The 22,786-nt window shown below is 39.4% G+C and overlaps 1 pseudogene; it reads right to left on the bottom strand.

Moving 5' to 3' along the window:
- Positions 1 to 7,838: 7,838 nt before the first annotated feature.
- Positions 7,839 to 8,523, bottom strand: LOC145130625 (uncharacterized; annotated as a pseudogene).
- Positions 8,524 to 22,786: the final 14,263 nt, after the last annotated feature.

Here is a 22,786-nt window from a genome sequence, read left to right as displayed (position 1 = left end):
ATCGGATAATGAAGGCGAGACTGTACACATGCATTAGTAGATTTATAATTTAAATCTCCGCATTTTCTTTTTTAACTTTGCTTTTTGAATAATGGTTGATGAACAAACGGTTTCCCTAAATGGGATTTCGTTAAAATAGATGTTTTTATTATTTTAAAAATGAAAATTTTATCTTGGGTTTTCGAAATGTAACAGATCGGATTTGAATTTAGTTTGGACTGTTCGGATCCATGTTTTGAAAATAGAAATCTATTTGGATTTAGTTGATTGGATCAAATCGAACTGATCCATCCAAACGAACACGCCTATATGCAACTACGTGGTTTGATGAAGGAATCTACTTGGAGAGAAGAATATAATTGTGAATCTTGATTTTCAAAAGAATGTAATAGTTAAGGAGAAGAACATGAAGGTCAAAATTGTCTTTCGGCTGATAAGTATAGCCTTTTAGTTTAAACCTTAAACCGTAAATATGTTTGCTAAAATGTGTGATTGTGAATTTGTGACATATAAAAGTCTTTTATCCATTATGAAATTATATATATATATATATATATATATATATATATATATATATATATATATATATATATATATATATATATATATATATATATATATCTTAAATGACAATCTTTTTAAAGTTACATCACATTTTGATTAGGACTTATTTTCTTAAGGATGATAAATTTTTTGAGATAGATACTTGCAACTATTATGAGAAAAATATTTATGACATAGAATCTTACGATCCGATTTGATTTTACGATTCCGATTTTGCAAACTGAAAAACAATTTTAGGTAAAATTTAGATTTTAAAAACCTTTCTTTGCTGCATGTAATTGTATCCGTCAGATAGTTAGTTAAGATTGGTAGAAGTTTCTTTCACAGTTGATAGCAGGGTGGGGTGAGTATTATTAATGACCTTGAAGGAGTGCTAGAGTGTGCTAGTGTTAGCACTTGCGTATGAGGAAATCTAAGGTGGTAATGTAGGCAGTTTTTGGTGACTTGTCTAAGCATGTGGGTGTGGTAGTACACCAAGCAGTGGTAGAGTTCGTAGAAAAGTGTTCTAGTGCATGCTTATGTCTGAGGAGAATCCTAGAAGGAGGGTCTAGGAAGATCAGCAGTGTGTTTTTGTGGGAGCACATGTATCTGTAATTGGTAGTGGATGTATGTAGTGACTTAGGAAGTTTGGGGCAATTCTTGGGACACGTACGAATAGGTGTCAAATGTAGTATGATCCCATACTACTGAAAGCACATGATCCATACGGGAATCAGGAAGTGTCAAAAAGGTTTCTAAGGAACTTGTTGGGGATAGATAACATGGTAACCACCATGATTCATTGAAGTGTGTTCCGGTCTTTATCGACCTTTCGGCTATGGTTGTTCATTCTGAGGACGAGTATGGCAATTGATTAGGGCCTTAGGGTTCGTGGTAGTTTGGGTCTGAATGATGCATACCTGTGTGAGTTAGCTGATTCAAATGTATCGAGGGCCTTGCTCGAAGTAGGGCTATTTTGAGTCGTGGGACTCAATAAGGATGTCGTTATGATGATCAACTCGAGGATTTCAGCCTGAGGCTGAATGGTCTGACGAGGGCTTAAGGATGTCATTTTCTACATCGGGTTGTGTTTTTTCTGTCTCCCGTGCTCAAGGGAGGAGATATCAGATGCGTTTCGATCGATAATTAACCAAGAAGTGGTGTTCTCCTCATCGTTTTTGGTGTAAGAAGGCGAAGTATGGTGCATAGTAAATCGTCTCTATTTCACAGAAAGGGAATGTTCGAGACTCGATTGTTGTTGTTCGATGGCCAAGGTGAAGGCCATATCACAAGTGGAATATGTAACGCGTATTCGAGAAGATCGGATGTATTCGAGGAGGCATCGAGATGTACCTATTGTGGGTAGGAGATTTCTATAGATATGTTGGATTTGTTGGAGCTACTATTTGAGTATATGCAAAGGATTCCTGAATCATCAGAAAAGGATGAAGTTGTGGATCAATTCTCCAAATGCAAGGTTTTATGTGCGTGAATTCAGTTCATAAGGTGCCCATCAAGAAAATGGTGTTCTGGTCGACTTCGCTAAGCTTGAGGCGAGCTCCTGGGAAGAGTTTTTGAGGTCTTCACTTGAGGTTCAAGGTTTCTTTATGATGGTTTGGTCATTATCCGAAGGAATCGTCTTATGTTATGTTGCATTATGAGAGTCACGGTTGGTATGTATCTGGTTGGGCTGGTCTGAGGCTTTGATGTTGTAGAAATCATTCGATGATGGTTTGAACCCTAAGTAGGGGAGAACTGGGTGTTTTGTTGGGAGGATCATTGGTCAGCTTGATTTTTTTATGATTTCCGCACAGTGAGTCATGGGAATCTACGGTTTAGGTATGCTAGATTTTGGTTCAGATTTATTGATGCATTGGGGAAAAGAAGTGGGCTATCACCAAAGTGTTCATGGTTAGGAGTTTCTTGTTGTGTTCCTCAAGGATATGTCGAAGTCCTCCATGGTCGAGGAGAATTTAAGGTTTAAACTGACCGTCGATGTAGAGAAAGTTAACGTTAGATGTTTGTATTTGAGAACACATGTGTTGTCCTCACAGTAGCAGGCCAATGGGTAAGGGACTTGTGGTAAGTAGTTTCCTTATGTTAGCTCCATGGATATGGATGGAGGGGCGTAAACCACTCTATTTGTGCATCGATTATAAGAAGTATGGTTAGCCCATGATATGGGTTAGTTATCTTTAGATGAGTTGGGCAATGGTTGATCGGCGTCGGAGTTCGTTGAGGTTATTCAAAGGCTTCAAGTTGTATCAACTAAGGGTGTTTTTGATGCGTCGACCCTTCATCAATTTCTATAACATATATCTTGATCTTTGTGTAAGAGTGCTCTTGATTGCGTGGTTGTAGAATTGTTGCTTCTAGTTGTCTGAGTTGGCAGTTGTCCTTAGTTATGTGATGTTTAGATATCGGGGCGGGATTTTTCTGTTTGTCAAGAATAATCATGGCTACGTAAATTTAAGTTTCGGCAGGTCACATCGGCTGGGTTGATATTTGTATTGATTCGAACAAGAATTTGGCAGGATTTCTAGTTAGGCATGAGCAAACGAACCGAAACGTCCGGAACCGGCCCGGGAACCGGCTTCGGCCAAAATCAAGAACCGAACCGGCCCGACGGTTCTACCGGTTCCGGTTCTTCTGGTTCCAGTTTTTGCCGGGTTTTCGATTTTGGAACCGGTCTTCGAGAAATAGCAACGTATTTTTGGGTTACCGTTTTGGTTTATGCTCGGTTCTTGTCGGTTTTTGTTTAGTACATATTTGTGTGCACTAATTGTTTCATAAATGGTCTATAGATTTTGTTTGTAATTTTGTAAAAGTGTTGGATTTTGCTTTAACTTTGTTGTTTTTGTTGATGCAGGTCACAATCTTCTTGAATTAGAGTTGAAGAATGCATGGCTTTCTGTGTACAATTTACATCCAATGCCAAATCAGAAGTCTGTGGGTTTACCGTGGGCTTTTTTTGAAGATCGCTTTTTTTTTTAATCTATGTCACGATCATTTTTTTTACGTCCAAATCAGAAGTCCAAACGGCAAAAGGCATGGGTGTTTTTTGTAAAGATTATCCGGTCCGGTTCCCGGTTATGGGCCGGTTCCAACGACCGGTTCTTACCGGGTCCCGGTTCCAAAAATTGACGAAATTATAGTATCGGTCCCGGCCCGACCGGTTCCATCGGGTTCCTGTTCCGGTACCGGTTCTGGTACCGGTTTCGGTTCCGGGACTGGTTCCGGCCGGTTCCCCCGTCCATATGCTCATCCCTATTTCTAGTTAATTTTGGAATCCTTTCAGAAATTGAAAGTTTTGTTGGTCTTTTTACGCATTGGTGGGATCTTTTCAGCTTCATCAAGGTGTGGAATCTTATTGCGGTGGTTAGAAGGATGTGTCTAATACCAGTTGAGGTTCATCGTTTCATTCGATTCGCTGGTACGTCACCTTTTGGGTAAGGTCACGATTAAGAAGGAACACATTCGGCCTGGGGATCATTGTATTTCCTCCTGGAAGGTGTGAAATGATGTGATTTCAAGTTCGAATGAGAATTCGATTGTCTCTGTTGTTTCTGGTGGTGCGTGGTCATTTTTCATTTGATGATGCGTCGGTAGTAGGGGATTGTGGAAGGGTGCGTGTTGCAGAATGGTATGGCTCCTGAATTTTTGGAAAAGTTTTGTGTGGGATGTTGACTGGGTTCCTACCGGTCAGTGGGATGATAAAATTATGTCTTTAGGACCATTGGATGATCGTCGGGAGTCTTCATGTTTGTGATTGGGTGAATGTATGGCATAAAGGAGTCAAAGACATGGTTTTTGAGGAAAACCATGTGTCACGACGTGACAAGGAAGCTGTTACGACGTGACATACCAAGTATGCAAATGCGTTTTTGGATGGCTGCCACGATGTGACACGAGTATGTTCACGACGTAACGATACCTGCAACCAAGCCCTTGATATTTTAGATTTTCCCCCATATTTAAACCTCTAACCTCATACTTAAGGCATCATTTCCAGCCTCCATCACCCTCAAGAACCTTGAAGAAAACCCTAATACCCTCTTCTCCATTTATGAGCTTACCTTTGGTGATTTGGTGCATTTGGAAGGAAGAAGAAGGCCCTTGTGGTATAGAGATCACATTGGAAAGCTTAGAGACTTCTATTTAGCATCTTCTAGACCATTATGAGTGACCAAGTTCTAATCTTTATGCTTTAGGTTGCTAGATGTATGCTTTTTGTCCCTTTTTAGCCTATTTTGGGGGTGGAAGGATTCCATAAAGTTGGCAACTTTATGGATCCTTGAGGTCCCTTGAATGTTATGTATGTTGGATCTGAAGTTGGCTAAGTTTTGAATCTATGCATATGATTGTGGTTCCATTTTTCATTATTTTGACCTAACATGAGTTCAAGATATGCAGTGGACATGCATGTTTATAAAGCATCGATTTTTAGAATGTTTTTGGAATAAGATGGGCCCCTGGAAGTTGCATTGCATGGATTATAGGATTAAGGGCTGAATGCATTAAGTTGCCCAGATGTTGTAGTCACGACATGACCATATGGAGGTCACGACGTGACAATGAGGCTCCTCGACTGTTTTGGATGGATTTTGTCACGACGTGGTGGCATGACCATCATGATATGATAGTGGTTTTGATCGCAAATGAGTTGTTCATAATTGGAGTTTTGGATCGGGATTGAGTTCGTTAGCTACGACTTGACCATGGTCTGGTCACGACGTGAGTATCAGCTAATGGTGATGCTGACTGTTGACTTTGCCCTTAACCGTTGACTTTTTTCATGGGTTGACTTTTGGTCAATATAAGGGTTTTAGGGTATAGAATGAGTGGGTATTTCCTTATTGATGTTTAGCTGCTATTTGCAAGGTGAGTCTTCTCACTATATATATGCTTATGTGGTAATGTTACATGCTGACCAGCTGGGTCTTATTTGTCGATTGTTGTTATATGCGAACTGAGTTGCTGATAACTCCTTGACTGTTGTGAGTCCATGGTACTACTGATAGTCCCCAGGGTTGCTGATAAACCAAGAGGTGTGCTGTTAATCCACACGGCGTGCTGTTATCCCAATGGAACTACTGATAGTCCCTAGGGTTGCATATAACCTATATTTGTTTATATTGTTGTGTTGTATATGATACTCTGGACTGCTGATAGTTCCAGGGCTGCTGATAACCCATAGATGATTATTATGTTGTGTTGTATGTGATATTTTGGAGAACTCACTAAGCTTCGTGCTTATAGTTGTGGATTAATATTTTTCAGGTACTGATCGGATTGTTAAGGCAGGACACACATCAACAGTTTTATGATTTGATATTCCATATTGTCTTCTTTATAAATCTGATTTCTGAATAATGGTTTATGAACAAATGGTTTGACCTGGATGTAATTTTATCAAAAAGGAAGTTTATATTATTTTAAAAATGAAAAATTTAGCCTGGAATTTGGGGATGTTACATCAGAACCAAGATCTCAGACTGAAATCTTTCCCTCCACAAAACCAAACAAAATAAAGGGTAGCTGATTCCCAGCTAAAACAAAAATAAGGGAATGATTAGACGATCAATGTACAAGCAGAAACAATAATGTTGGAAAAAATGAGAATAAGCACCGGGTCCTCAAACAAAGAGGGATCGAACTACACCTATGCGAATCCAATGAGGGCTCATACCAACTTGCCCCAAGACATCCTCTGGAATTTTTTTTCATGACGACATTCAAATGGGAGATTTTATCTATATTTTGTACCAAGTCGGAAGTCCTATAAGGTTTTTGGTTAATAATGGTTCCATGAAGATAAAAAAATTGTGATAAGGAACGGGAGATGAATTTAACCAAATAAACTCATTTTTCAACTTCTTAACGGATTCAAGAAGACCCTCAATAAAAATTCAACCCCTAGAGCGGACATAGTACCAAGCACCATTGCTATAGATCCGGAAGAAGTATCGAAACAAAGCGATAGTAGGGATAAGGGTAGCATGACATAATAACTCAAAAAAGGATGGAATTAAGTTTCAATTAACAAGTATGGATCTTGTAAGCCTCAATAATAAATCCAAAAAAGGGAGAGGGAGGAACGTATAGACCAACCTCAAAATAATAAAAATAAAAGCCTATCTTACCAGGCGGAGGATGATCGATGATTGTTGTGGGACTAGGAAGAACGATACCATCTTCCTCAACAAGATGATAGGTAGATCTAAGAGCGGGCATTATCGTATGAGACAAGGTTACACTAGAGGAAAAGAAAATCAAAATGAGAAAAGGCACAATGGATAACGAAAGAAGCAATAAGTAAAAAACTGATAGACGTGACAAGCATTTATAAGGAGCATGAAGCGGGAAAAGCAACCACTGACAAATCAATCAAGGAGACAATTGCACATATATCGAAGCACGTGTACACTACTACAAAAATAATATTTAATGACACATATTGCATGTCATAAAACCCATAGACAACATGTAAATGCGTGTCAAGGAAGGCCGTGTCATAAAGGAAGACGACACGTATTTACGTGTTGTAACCTTACGACGCGCATGTACGACGCACATAGATGACACACAATGCGTATCAAGGAAGCCCCTGTCATAAAGGAAGACGACATGCATTTATGTGTCGTAACCTTATGCGCGTATTTACGACACACATTGCGTCTCATAATTTAAAATGTTTTAAAAAATATTTTTTTTTATAGATTTACTAATTTTCAAATTAAATGACAATTAATGTCTCATAACACAACATAAAATACATTATATAACAAAAAAATATATATTTCATACAATACATGCACCAACATTCATTCATCTAATATACTTTGTATTTCAAACAAAAAAATCTATTACATATAATAAATGTACCATCAAAAGAAACAATTTCCTTAAGCAACCTAGGAAGAGCATAAGATAGTAAACCGGCCTTGTGTATCTGATCTTTAAATAAGCGAAGCTTTCTTGACACTTTTTTAGCAGCTTCCATGGTTTCTTCCATTTCCTTTCTTAGCAACTTCTATTACTACATCACCTGTGACAACATATGGTCGACATAAACAATGAATGTGTGTTCAAGGAAAGACTCAAGTTAAGGTGGTTCAAAAAACATCCTCATGATCACACACTACTCAAAGTTTAAATAATGGTTTAAAAGCAAAACTTTAAAAATAGCTACAAATACCATCATCAAATAAAGAAAAATAAAACAGGTCATATGCTTATCAATTCTCATTCGGAATGGGAAGTAACAATGTAACATTAACACCTCAAAATTTACCTCAGTTACAAAGAAGAGAAAACAGAAAAAGAAGACCAATTCTCAGAATTGGTGAAGCTGCAGAAAAACCTGTCTCATGGTGGTGACCTCTCTGCTGATGGCCTCCGTGTGCATGATGATGTTGATGATGATTTCCAACATAGTTAAAACCATGACCACCACCACCACCACTACCACCATTTCCATACATTTGAGGGCCAGTAAAAGCATGCATTTGAACATTAAAAAAAGATGGAATCAAACCACCAAATGAGAAAGTAAAGTTCCCAAAACTTGCAGCCATTGCAGGCCCAAAACCACCCATTAATCCAAACCTATGTTGAGGGAATAAGTTTTTTTTGGTGGAGGGGTGGTTTCCGGTTGCTGACCTGGTGGCCAATGTGGAATCTCGACACCTAGAACCGATTTTGATCTTGGGTCGGTTGGGTTTTTGTCTCTTCCATATAAAGGTACTAACTTTTCGTCTTGAATTAGGGCTCTACAAATTGGGCTCTACAAACTGGCCATTTATAAAGGCATGGATAGCAAAATAGGTGACCACATAAAGTCACGATTAGATCTTGAGCTAAATCAAAGAATATGTTGCATTCAAAGTTTCCTGGATCACCATTGTTGGAATTGTTAGGGTTTGAACAAGACAGGGATTGGGGTGACCTGTTTGGTACTTCCCAAAACCCAGTAGACATCTCTCAGAACAAATGCTCAATTTCATGTAAGTACACCAATTAGTTATCAAACTTCAAACAAAAAGCAAGAAGAAAGCTAAACAAAATACTCTAGAAACTCTTCATGAAACTTTCATGGTACAACCAAACTGAAGTACCTAAACTTTCTTACATCATCCATCCACCAATTTTAATGACAAATCACAATCCCACAAATCAATCAATAAATTAAATGAGCAGGTAAAACCCTAAAGTACTAAAAACATCAACCCAAAAAACCAGACCTTTTAGGGTTTTAGGAGCAAAAAAATCAATAGAAAATGGTTCATTACTTGATACGAATTTGGAAAAACTAAATAAGAAGGTGAATTTTTGAAATTTTGGTTCGATTCATGGAAGAAACAACGCAAACATCAATCAAGATCAGGAAAAAATCATTAAAACTACAGAGGGTCAGGGAAATAACTCACCGTACAGATCTTCAGAGAAATACAACGACCGACGAATGCTATGCACCGGGAAATAAAATTCAGGAATCAAGAACTTGGATTCCATAAATATGAGATCTCAAATGGAAATCAGGAATTCGAGTTTTAATGATATTTATACTTTCTGTCAATCACACATTTGAGTAATCGATTTTTTAGCAAATTCCAGGCTTTCAGCGGTTGAGCGAGTTTCAGTTTGGTTTCGGTGATGGGATGATGGCGACTGGCATATAGAAATCTCAATCTAAAATCAAAATCAGATGGAAGAAATCAAAAATCATAAAATTAGATGGGAAGAAATCTGTGACAAGAGTTGAAGTTGTTTGAGATACCGATGTTAATCCTTTGAAATCTCAATCGAGAAGAGAACGGAGAGCCGCTTCCTTTTTTGGCGCTGAATTGTGGTAGAGTAATTTGATGAGAAGTGATTGTTTGAGATACCGATGTTAACCTTCGCTTCCATTTTCAATCCTTCTACACACTATGCAGGTCAATATGTTCATTCTCTCCCTGTAAGCACAACACCATTCGATTTTGATGAGAAACGAAGGAATGGAGAGGGAGCGAGGCCTGAATCATTTCACCACCGGTCGACCACGACCAAAAACCTTCGCATGTACTGGGTTGATAGAAAACGAAAGAAGTGGAAGCTTAGAAGAAAATAAAACCCTAGCACGTCCTAGAGAGAAGGTAAGTGGCGATGGCTTAGGGTTTGCAGAGAGAAGGGAGGGCGAGAATAAAGGGAGATCTAGAGGAGAGAGTGTAGAAGCAAGTTCTTCTAAATTTTAGAATTTTAGAGGATTTCATTTCCCCCCTTTAAAAATGCGCGTTTAAGTAAAAAAAATTATAAAGCGACATTTGCACAGGACACACGTTTAACATAAGCGCCCTCCGTGTTTGTAATTTTTTTTTGTTGGACATTAATTTTAGGGCACGCACAAATGCATGTCCTCTATCCTTCAAATTTTGGAAAGCTGACAATATTTTTAGGACACAAAAAAATACGTATCGTACATCAATGAGTGTCATTGTTCGCATGTCATTAAAGGGTTGTTTTCTAGTAGTGGTAACAACCATTAGCCGCTTCATTGCCCAGTGGACTTAGTAGCATTTAAGCTTAATTATTAAAAACTGTTTAGCAACCGCCTTTAACAATTACGCCGAGGGGATTAATGGTGTATGGGAGTCCCATACAAGGGTAGACCGGAGAAAAAACGGATGAATTAAATAAGATAAGGCAAGGCCCAAATCCACATACAGGATGGTAGTCAATCCAATAAGTCACGCAGACCGATAATAATACACAAACAAAATCTTCCGTATAAGATCCCTAAAGTAACATCCTAGGAAACATAGAAAAAGGCAAGGTTATTTTATTAAAGGGTTCTACCCTTGTAACCTCTAGACCAAAGCAAGACCCAGATAGGAAGACCATGAACCATATAGGACTTCATCTATGAAAGAGGCGGTTTCATCTTTCTCAAGAAAAGGACTCTAAGTAATCTATTTTTATAATCCCAAATCGACATCTAACTTAGGCATCGGAGAACAATACATGGGTCCAACCCTTGATATGACTTTCTAACCTAAAATTTTTATATTCTATTTAGTGTGGCTTCCCAAGTGCTCATTAGATGAACTCCCTGAAGGATAGCTAAAAACACACTAGGATTTATACGTAGCAACAATCACCGTATTGTGAGGTAGTTGGAACATGAAGAACTTGAATTAGTCCGAAATGTGAGAAAAAGGGGGTCTAAGTATTTATGGTAGATGTTGAGGTGAAAGGTGGACATATGGACGCCCTAGGCCAAAACTGTAGAATAAAGGTGGTCGTTATAAAGGAGAGTGCATAGAACGTTATTTATGGTGTGAAGCATATGTTCCAATTTTGTTGGGACATATGAGGACAAGAGAAGCGATATGTAATGTCGTTGTTGGTAAAAGAAACTTGTGAATGAATGAAATATTTTATTCATCAACATTGTCACATCGTAAGGATTTAACATGTTTAGTGAACCAAGTTTTGACATGTATGAATTTGTCTTAATTTATAGAAAACATCTTATTTATATTTAAGAGGATAAAACTACATGAATTAAAAAAACAAAAAAAAAAACATAAACTTTGAAACATATGAATCAAAGAAGTCAAAACACGGGAATGAGTAATATCAACTGGTAAATAAATAACTTCATCATAAATATTAGAAGGATGGTGAATGATTTTGGCTAACTAACATGCATGAAAAGCGCTACGAGATGAATTTTTATAATAAAAATAAGTTACTGAGACACTAAAGAGTAAAGGATTTGATCACGTGATGACAAATCATTGATTCTATAAAGAAATGAACTAGAAGACACCAAAGATTAAGGAGAATGCGAGGTGAAAGGGTATAAGTCACTTATTCTAATATTACATTAAAGAAAAATATGGCATGTTCAATAATCTATCACTAGAAAAACCATACCCTTTGAATTCAATAGATAATTTTTAAACGAGTAGTTTAACATGCATAAACAAGGTTCTTAATCATGTTGGGAATGATAAGCATATTATAGAGGCAAAGTGGTCAATAACTATTAGTTATGTTGTGTCCCATTTCTATTACGAGAGATGAGGATCCTCTACTAATTAATTAATACCGAATGAAACAAACACTTGTCAAAATGAAACATAAGAATATATGGATTCATATGTAAATAACTAAGTGGTGTTACTTGTACAATTACCCTTTCAAGATCGAAGTCTAATAAAAGAATGGATAATACTTTTGTTGAAATAGGCATGTGGAGCCGACTTGATATGAGCCTAATACTGGGGCCACTGGTTCTTGGACCAAAAATAAGGTTGTTAGGGTTGCTATTGGGCCACTCTGGCTAGTTGTTGATTCTACTGGATGACCCACTTGAGTGGTGAGGGGTAAGCAACCCAGTTGGACAAATGCATAAATTGCTAAGTCAATCCAACTGGGTTGTTTACCTCTCTCCGGTCAAGTGGTTCATCCAACAAAATCGACATCTACCTAGCATGGCCCAATAGCAACCCGACCATCCTTATATTTCGTCCAAGAACTAGTGGCCCCAGTATTTGGCTCATGTAACATTCAGATTTGTAGGTATTATTCTTTAAAGTTCTATTGTGTTAAGATTTGGATTTTTTGGATTTTGTGTCCCCGCGGTGTGGTGCTTTGGTTGCCGTGGCATGGTAGAGACATGTCACCACGACGTGGTGATTAAATGAGGTTGTGTTGTAGCGCCGTATTCTGCACAAAACCCTAACTTTCAGGATTTGGGCCCTATATAGACGATATGGGTAAGGGTTCGACTACCCTCAATCTCCAACACCTCAAGACGACTCTCTCATAAGCCCTAGTCTCCCCTCTTGATATTTGAGTTCCATTTGATGATTTTTGGCCTTTAAAGGTAGAAGGATGGTCTTGTAGAGCAAAGGATAATCAAGCAAGCTCATCTCCGTCTCCTTGAGCATATTCTGTACTTTTGTAAGACTCCAAACTTTCAACTATGTGGTTATTTACTTGTAGATTTAGGTTTCAGAAGCATGTTCTTCATGTTGGGAAGATTTGAGTGATTTATCTAGATAAATTTTGCAACTTTATTGATGAATGAGGTCCCAAGAGTATCATATGATTTAGATTTCGACTTATATGTAGATTAGATGCCATGCATGGGGTTTTGACCCTATTTCTTTTATTTTGACCTAATTTAGTGTATGACATCCATTGGACATGCATGTTCATAAAGTTTAGGATTTTTATCGACCATTAGGGTGCCATGAAGCCTTTTGAAAAATTTGAGGAAAATACTTAACAAATTAAGGACTTAACAAGGTTTTGGATATGCCAACATTACCACGGCATGGTCAAGTACTGACCACGACGCAGTGGGCATATCAATCATATTTTCTTGTTTGGTCGAGACCATGACGTGGCAAAGGTCTTTCCATGTCGCGATGGTTTGTAGAGTTGACTTTGACCTTTGACTATTGATCGTTGGCTTGTAACCAGGTTGACTTTTGGTTTACTTGATAGTTGTAGATGGCAGACTAAGGTTTGACCTTTTGTTTTACATTAGGTGGTGTGTAGTACCAGTTTTACGATCTTACGAGTTGTGGTGTAGTATACTTTGATTTGTGATGTGAGTTTTTTCACTATAAATTGTACTACAGTATAGATCCTTTGTATGTTAGGATGTTGGTATATTGTAGTGAACTGTTAGGCAGGTAGATTGTAATAATTACATGTGGTTGTTTGACTGGTATATTATTATTTACATGTATATGTCAACATATTGTGGGTGGGTTGAGGCCGATCCAGCTGTGTGCTGAAGGCCAAGATACTCGGGCGGCCCAGTTAATGTTGTAGGCCTAAAAAAGAGCGGTCCAAATTAATGCTAAAGGCCTAGGAGGCGGTGCATCCATGTGCTGAAGTCCATGGTGTGCATGCATTGTATTTTTTATTGTTGTGTGGTGTATTTTGGGGAAATCGCTAGCTTTATCTTACATTTGTGGATTTAAATATTTTAGGTACTTTTGAGGATCGGGTCAAAGTGAATGTGTGACTATATACACTATCCAGTAATCTTCATGATCTTCATAAATGTTATTTTATGATATTCTGATTTTTATTTCATGTTGCGAAACTATTATTTTGATGATGTTTGACTTTTATGGCAATGGCTTTAATTTCTTTTTTAAATTGAAAATTTTCACCATCTTTTCGGGACGTTACAAGTTGGTATTAGAGCTCAAGTTTGAGGGATTTGGATGAACATTCATATGATTCCAAAATTAAACTAAGTATCTGCAAAAATTTTACAACTTTTTTTTCTAAAAATAAATTTAAAAGGGAGAATGAGGATGCGATGTGTATAGTGAACCGAAGCTTAAAGGAAAGTAATCCCCCAAAATACCTACACTTGTTATACGAATATCTAATGATATGTGAACTGCTTGAACTGCATGCTAGTAAATAGGTTAGGGATCTTCAGGAATTGCATGATAGAATTGTTTAAGTTTTGAGATGCCTGGTAGCCTAGATGATTTCTTAGTTGGACTATATGGAACTCACACTATTGCTTTTAGTAGCTAAATGTACGCCTCATAGTTTTACATAATTAGGATTTTATAGCCTTAGAATGATTGATTTGGCCTTACTTTTTGTTCCTCTTTTGGTTGCGGGCTTAGGAGAAAATCATTTTTTCGATTGTCTTTCGGATCTTGTATGATGTATGAAAAACATATGTGAGGCGACCAACAGTGATAGTGAAGGTTTCTTGCGGCACGAGAGCATGGATAAGAGAGTCCTAGATTGAGAAACTAGGAATTAATGGATGAATTTTTAGAGTGTATAAGTGTCTGTGTGTGTATGTGTTTGTTTGTATGTTAGTACACCTAGCTGTAGTGGCCTTAGTGACTTAGAATTTCAGGGCGATTCTTGAGACAAATACTGGCAGGTGTGAAAGGTAGTATCGGCCCATACTACTAGAAGCACATGACCTGTACGAGTGTCACGAAAAGTCATAAAATTCTAAGGATTGGGTTGCTGAATGTATAATGTGTTAATGTAACATCCATAAAATTTCATATAATTTTAAACTTTTCAAAACAACCCTTTGTCTATAGAAATTTTTACAAAAACCGTTGTTCCCAAAACATTATTTAAAAATCAGAATCTCTTTCAACATGGTTCTCAAAACATTCACATTATAAGAGTTTCCCAGAAATCATAAGTCCAAAAGGCGAGGATGTGTACGGTCATTCCTTCACCTTGCCACGATCCACTAAAGTACTTGAAACCATAAACCAAAACTGTAAGCACAAAGCTTTGTGAGTTCCCCCCAAAGTACCAACACCCAAAAAGATAACATATACAAATAACAGCATGCTCAAATACTCATGCCTAGCCCAATCAGCCTCGGGATGGAATATCAGGCATGTCTACGATGGGCCCAGTCATCCTGGGGATGGAATACCCTCATATCATAAGCAGTTTGGTCCAATCAACCATCAGGTTGGAATACCAAACTTATCAGGTCCATTCAACCATCGGGTTGGAATACCCCAGGCCTGTTGACTGGCACACAAAGCATTCCAGTCTCACCACAACCATACTATCATATCAGGTCCAATCAACCATTGGGTTGGAATACCCCAGGCCCAATCAACCCTCGGGTTGGAATGCCAATACACAACGGGTCCAGCCATCCTCGGGATGGAATACCCTCAAGCCCTCAGTATGAGTCTGGCATACCTCCCAGTCCTCAGCTCGTATCTGGAATGCTCCTGGGTTTGTTGGCTACAGCACGGAGCAGTACAACCTCAACCCAACACAGCATGTCGACATATAACTGATAAACATATAAACAGTCTACAGACAGACATGCAGATCTACATATCACTACTCATAGCATCGTCCTATAAACCCGGATACCGATCTAACAGATCACTACTACACAGTAACATTCTATCACATAACAGGATATCTAATCCAATGGGCTGGCCTTGGTGCCTTCGACCCACAAGTATAGTGAAGACAACCCACCTCGTATGCAGAAACTCCCCGAAAGAAATTCCTAGTTGTTGCCCTGCCGGCTTCCCGAGTTATCAAAACCAACAACACACCCAATTAGCAGTTGGGTTCCACGCTATACTCCATAATCCTTACTTGGGGTAAAATGACCATTTTACCCCTGGCCCAACATGAACCAAAACTGAGGCCCAAAACCAAAAGATCCACAAAGGCCCACTAATGGCCCAATTTTCCAAATTGGGCCCAACCCCATATGGGTCTTATCCTAAGCCTATAATTTTCATTATTACAATTCAGATTATCATCTAATACCCCTTGGGACAAACTTGTTCAAAGATATAAATCGAAAGTCAAAGTCAACGATCCAAGTTGACCCAACTCACCGAGTTGTCCTTAAACTCGTCGAGTTTCTCCATCAATCTGCACAGATCGGGAAAAACCAATTCAACTCGCTGAGTTGACCCACCAACTCGCCGAGTTCCTCTATCAATCTGAAAATGCCGGGGAAAACCGAGCCAACTCGCCGAGTTTATCCAACAAACTCGCCGAGTTCTCCAGAAGCCCACTTCTTAATATATTAAGCACTTAATCCACAAGGACATGACTCCAAAACATAGATCTGACTTCCTTGAGCTGGAAAACCACGTAAAGTTGCCAACTTTACGTTAATGCATGTCTAAATGAAGATCTTAAGCTTGGAATGGACTTAACAATTTACTTAATGCATGCATGACACCAAGATCCTCATAAAGTTTGCACCTTTAACCTCAAGCGTACCAAAACCAACTCAGATCTGAAAGAACAACCCCTTAAATGACTTTACTCCATCATCATCCCCCAAAAGAGGCCAAAACACAACAAAACCCAAAATAAGGAGATCTAATCATCTACAAGTCAAGGTATGAACTTGATTGTAACGCCCGTGTTTCTAGGCTAGGCATTAATATTGACGTTATAGTCTAGGTTAACCTTTGTAACTCATTTTGAAGAAATGAAAAGGAATTATGTGAAAATTATGTGTTTTATGTTTAATTATTAGGGTTTAATTAATTAAGAATAAAAATGAGCGTCAAAAATAAATATTAGATAAAGGCGATATCTTTTAAGAAACTTGTAGTGGGCGTGACAAGGATTACGGATATATAAAGAATACCTAAATCCGAGTTATAACGAAGAAGTTATGACATGTCGAAGTTTCGCGACAAAACCGGCACGGTGCCGAATGACGTAAAAAGTGAGTTTTTGATAAACTACTTTTTAGCCTTAGTGATCTAAACGAAAGTCGTAGTGTTCGTTAAACCGAGAGTATGTATAAAAAGAACGCCCAAATCTGACTTCGTATGAGAAAGTTATGATTTTTCTAAGTTCCAGCTTAATAGTAGACAACTAAAAACTCGAATTTTAGATCGAGTGATTTTTAGCCGATACAACCTAAACGAGAATCGAAGGTCTCGTCAATAGTAGCACAACGGTAAAAAGACAAACGAAAACGGACGTCGGATGTAGAAGTTATGAATTTTTAACGGATTTCCTGTCCCGGTCTGTTAAAAATAATAATATAAAAATTAAAGTCAAAATTAGCCGACGAAGTCTAAACGAAAGTTGTAGAGCGTAATTTTACCTACACATGCATATAAAGAACATCAAAAACGGAGTCCGTATGCGAAAGTTATGGATTTTAGAAGTTTTGGCGCGAAAATCGAGAAAATTTGCCAAAACCGAGAAATTTCGCAAGGTGGACTTCGGCCACCTCACCCTCGCTCAAATCGTGCCACGTGTCCGATCTGCTGAGTCATCCGAGGCCACCTGTCGACGTGTGTCGCATTCTCTTCGGACCAAAGGCTCGGCCAATCAGAAGCTGCCTCGTACCCCTTTATGACGCATCCGAGCTTCGCAGGAAGTGCCACGTCCGAAGTCTCGGACCTAGACCTCGGTCCAATCAGAGGCCGACAGCGAGACCCTTGCATGCGCAACCCACGTGCGTGCCACCTGCGCGCCTTCGCATCTGCTGCCGCGTGGCTTCCACTCAGCCGTCCCGGGGGATATTTGAAAACTTGTCATTTTTAGCCCCTAAACCCATATTTCTTTCATTCCAACTTCCCCCAAAGCCCCGATATTATACCAAACACCCGGAATACGCCCCGAAGTGCCCGAAGACCCGGAAAATTTATCTTTTCGGTATTGAAGCCCAACCCGCGCAGAGCTCGGTTTCTCAATAAAACTCCCGGTTTTATTAGAAACGATCGTTTTAGGAAACGAAGTGCTGCCCGATTATCATCAAATCATGTGAGTGTATAGTCACCTTCATCTTACACCTAGATATGAAGTATTTTCTATAAAATACGTGCTACGTGTAATGAAATTAATTGTTTAATTGAGGTGACTGTTGAATAGATGTTTTATATAAGTTTTAAACTGTATATGTATTTTTATCTACAAATATGTTGGGTAAGACATGGGTAGATAGTTGATGTGTGATGAAATAAAATGATGAGAGGCCTCGATGTGATTGTGATCCAGTCATCTAGCGGAGTTTGGATGACGACCACGGACTTTTCTAGACAGTCCAGTGGAACGCTGGCAGGCCCGCAACCTGTAGGTGTTAATGAACTTGGGTGTTCATTTGTTGTACTCCATCCCCCTCATGGTTGCCTTTAGGACACGTATGGCTGAGGAGTCCCCTTAGCAGTAGTGTCCATCCTGATGATATTCTTTAGGCTAGGTCCCTTGTGATAAGTGTTTAAGGACGTAAAGTGAGGATAACGGGAACGTGTAATCAGGGTTATTGTTGATTGATAAACTTAATAAGTTTATTATTATTATTGTGGGTTGAAAACCCTATATGCTCACCAGGCTCCCACGCCTGACCCACTCAGCTTTTTGTGTTACAGATAGTGGACCCTGAGCATAGTCGGAGGATGATGAGAGATTTTTGGATTATAGGTCAGTAGTTGTAAATAACTGTTGAAAGGCTTATAATGTCTTGTTTATGCTTTTGATCTGTATCGGAACATGACATCCCGAGGTTTTGATATGAAATGAAACTATACATTTCTTAAAGAAAGGTTTTGATAATCTTATATCATGTTTTGTTTTGGGGACCAATTCCGCAACATCTTTTAAAAAGATTTCTCTGATTTTATTTTAAAAAGCATAAATTAAATCGGTCTTTTCTGGCCGAGAAATTAGGGGATGTCACATTGATACCTTAAAATGACTGCAAGAAATGGAGTGATTCTGGATCCAAGACTTCCTTCTCCAAGTTAGAAACTTCAAGCTCTTCTAATTCCTTCACAATGCACAAAATGAACACCAAACTTTCTTCCAAGGCTCCAAAAACTTGCTAATGGAGGATACAACTCGTTTTAGGGTTTGGACAACAATGGAGGCTGATAAGGAGGACAGAAAAGGACTTAAGGACCTTAAATAGGGTGCAAGACCCTAAAAATTAGGGTTTCCTTCCCATCTGCCAACTCTTCGAGTTGAGGCTCCCCAACTCGTCGAGTTGGTTCATTAAACCCTCGCGATCCATCCATCTTCAACACGACGAGTTGGTCCCTCCAACTGATCGAGTTTACCTAGAAATAGGGTTATTCTAAACAATTTATCTTCAAGAATTCAGATGTTATAGTTAACACTATGAATTGATTTTGACTTGTCTCCTATCTATTTTCGGCATGGTGATGGCGAGGGGTTCCGGTTTAGGCACATGTAGTCCGAAGAGGTCGGGGTTGAGTGATGATGAGATCCGAGATTTGATCTCCACTCAGGTGAACATAGAAGTTAGGTAGGTGATTCTAGAGCTTTTTGGGTCTGTTAAGACCATGCTGATTGACATGTTCAATGAGCACTATGTCGTTGTCAGTAATGCTATTGTTATCGCAACCACTATAGTTTTTGCTACTGCAGGACCTCAGGGGGTGAATCGATGCAGTATCGAGACTTCAGTAAAATGAAGCCTCAGAGTTTGACGGGGACAAGGATTCGGTAGTTTCAATGAGGTGGATCTTAGAAGTGAAGGGAGGTTTCTATATGTGTTCTTGTACAGAGAACCCGAAGGTCAGATTTGCATATAACCTTCTTCGCTTGGGAGAAAAGGATAGGTGGAAGTTTACGACACAGACTTTTTGTCCTGTGGAACCAGCCATAGTGACTTGGGAGCAGTACTTAGACATGTTCAGAATAGAGTATGTTCTAATGGTGGAGAGAGAGAGAGAGAGAGAGAGAGAGAGAGAGATTGGCTCAAGAGTATCGGTCGCTCAAGCAAACAACATAATCAGTGACAGAGATCAACAATATATTCACTGAGAGGGCCCTATTTTTCCCTGAGTATGCTGCCTCGGAGCAAGTGCACATGTCACGATAATTAAGCATGTTCAAGGCTGAGATTAGGGAGATCGTGTCGACTACCCAATATCGGACCCTAACAGAGTTGCATTCTCTTGCATGGAGGAGGGAGATAGATCTAGAGATGCATATGAAGGAGAAGATATAGACCCCAGTTCAGACCCATCCAACAGCTAAGCGGTTCAAACCCACTGATTCTCAATCTACATGCCACAGGAGCCGCACTTTATAGTAAGTGTGGGAAAGCACACAAGGGTTTTTGTCGGCAGGGACTGGGTGCCAAAAATGTAGAAAGGAGGGCTATTATGCGAGGTATTTCTAGCAACAACAAAGTATGCATGTTTGTTACCATTATGATCAGGTGGGCCAGGAAAAAGTCAATTGTTCATTGCTTGCTGCCAGGCCAGTGCAGGCACTAGTCCCTACCACATTGCAGATCACGGATGGACGTTATGGGAGAGTTGAGGCCCAGAAGGCTCGGGTTTGTGCTTATCAATTGACAACAGAGGAGGCCAGGGGAGCGCCTGACGTTATTACTGGTATGTATTGTTTTTTTATTTTGTTACGCTAATGTCTACATGCTTATGTTTATGTCTCTTCTTAGGTACATTCCTAGTGAATTCTTTACCTTATTTGGTGTTGTTTCACTCGAGTGTGAGTTGGTTGTTTGTATCAATACCTTTTAGTAGGAGCTTCGATGTGTCCTTGGGGGATTATAGTGTCTGTTGCAGGTTTCCATCGTCAACGAGCACAAGGTTTCTACGACGAGTGTTTATGTAATTATGTTTTGGAGATATTTGGGGTGCCTTAACTGATTGATCTAGTTCCTATCCCGATGGGGGATATTTGAGTGATCGTGCCGATGGATTGGTTGAGCCGGTTTGGGGATCTAATTGACTGTGAGAAGAAGTCGGTGATAGTTCGTACCCCAAGCAGGGAAGAGATGACCATCTATGGAGAGGGTACTAGAGTTGGTTCAACTTTCTGTTCTGCCGTGGGAGTTAGGAGATAATTGCAGCAAGGATGGTAGGGATACCTTGCTTATGTGGTTGATGTTTGAAAGGAAAAAAGTGTGTGATCTCCGATGTATCAGTAGTGTACGAGTTCTGTGATGTTTTTTCGGAGGATCTTCCTGGTGTGCCTTCGGAGAGGCAGGTTGAGTTTAGGATCAATTTGGTCCCTAGGGTGACCCCGATTACTAAGGTGCCTTATCTCCTTGTATTTCCTGAGATGCAAGAGTTGTCCTTTCAGCTCTAAGAGCTTTTGGGAAAGGAGCTTATTCGACTGATTAGTTCACCTTGGGGAGCATCAATTCTGTCTGTTAAGAAGAATGATGGTTCTCATCGGATATGCATAGACTACAGGGAGCTGAATAAGCTGACGGTGAAGAATCGTTACCCGCTCCCAAGAATCGATGACATTTTTGATCAACTGTAGGGTCATCTTGGTTTTCCAAGATTGATTTGAGGTCGAGATATCATCAGATGAGGTTTAGAGAGGAGGAAATTGAGAAGACGGTACTTCAGACTCGCTATGGCCATTATGAGTTCATGGTGATGCCATTTGGGCTCACCAACGCACCATCAATGTTCATGGATTTGATGAACCGGGTGTGCAGGTTGATGCTCGACCGGTTGGTTATTGTGTTTATCGATGATATTTTGGTATATTCCCAGTCCAAGGAGCAACATGAGGAGCACTTGCAAGATATTCTTGGATATTTGAGGAAGGATGTATGCTAAGTTCTCCAAGTGTGAATTTTGGTTGCGTGAGGTTTAGTTTCTGGGGTACCTCTTCAATCAAAACAGAATTCTGGTCGATCCGACCAAGATCAATGTGGTGATGCAGTGGGAGGTCCCGAAGTCTCCATCTGAGATCTGGAGTTTCCTGGGTTTGAAGGGATACTACAGGAGGTTCATTCATGATTTCTCCATAATTTTTGTTCCTCACACCCACATGACGAAGAAGAATGTTGTTTTCTGCTAGGGGCCTGAGTAGCAAACAACATTCGATACCTTGCGGCAGAAGTTATGTGAGGCTCCATTGTTGAACCTTCCAGAGGGTGTTGAGGAGTTTTTGGTTTATTGTGACGCTTTGATCATGAGATTAGGAGTCGTACTCATGCAGTGGGGGTAGAGTGATTGTGTATTCTCTTAGACAGATAAATTCCAACGAGGATAATTATCTTACTCATGATCTGGAGTTGGGGGAGTGGTATTTGCCCTCAATATTTGGTGACATTACCTTTATAGGGTCCGTTGTACCATTTACACAGATCATAAGAGTTTGAAATATCTTATGGGTCAGCCAAATCTGAATATGAGGTAACGAAGATGGCTTAACGTGGTGAAAGATTATTATTGTGAGATCTTGTATCAATCGAGGGAGGCTAATAAGGTGGTTGATGCTTTGAGTCACACGACGACCAGCATTCCTATCACAGACCTATGTTTAAGGATGATCATCACTTCACCACTATTGGATTTGATTAGAAAAGCATAGATCGAGGGGATAAAGGAAGAGAATCAAAAGAAGGAGAAGATTAGGGGTCAGATTGATACTTTTTTTTTACTAATAGGCATGTTTTGCTGACCCAATGTGGCAGGGTTTGGGTTCCGATTTCTGGTGGGGTCCGATAGATGATATTGGAGGAAGCACACAAGTCATGGGCCTCGATTCAACATGGCGCGACGAAGATGTATATGGATTTAAGACTTAGTTACTGGTGGCCCTGCATGAAGAGGGAAATAGCTTGGTATGTCAAGATGTGCTTGACTTGTCGAAAAGTCAAGGCCGAACACAATAGGCCTCACAACTAGTTGCAGCCTTTAGGTATTCCTGTATGGAACTAGGAGCAGATCACCATGGATTTTAACACAAAGTTACCAAGGATGAC

The sequence above is a fragment of the Lactuca virosa genome, chromosome 8 (assembly GCF_052849685.1).
Source record: "Lactuca virosa cultivar CGN04683 chromosome 8, Lactuca_virosa_CGN04683_v6, whole genome shotgun sequence".
NCBI classification, from domain to species: Eukaryota; Viridiplantae; Streptophyta; class Magnoliopsida; order Asterales; family Asteraceae; genus Lactuca; species Lactuca virosa.
This window is presented reverse-complemented; position numbering and strand designations above follow the sequence as displayed.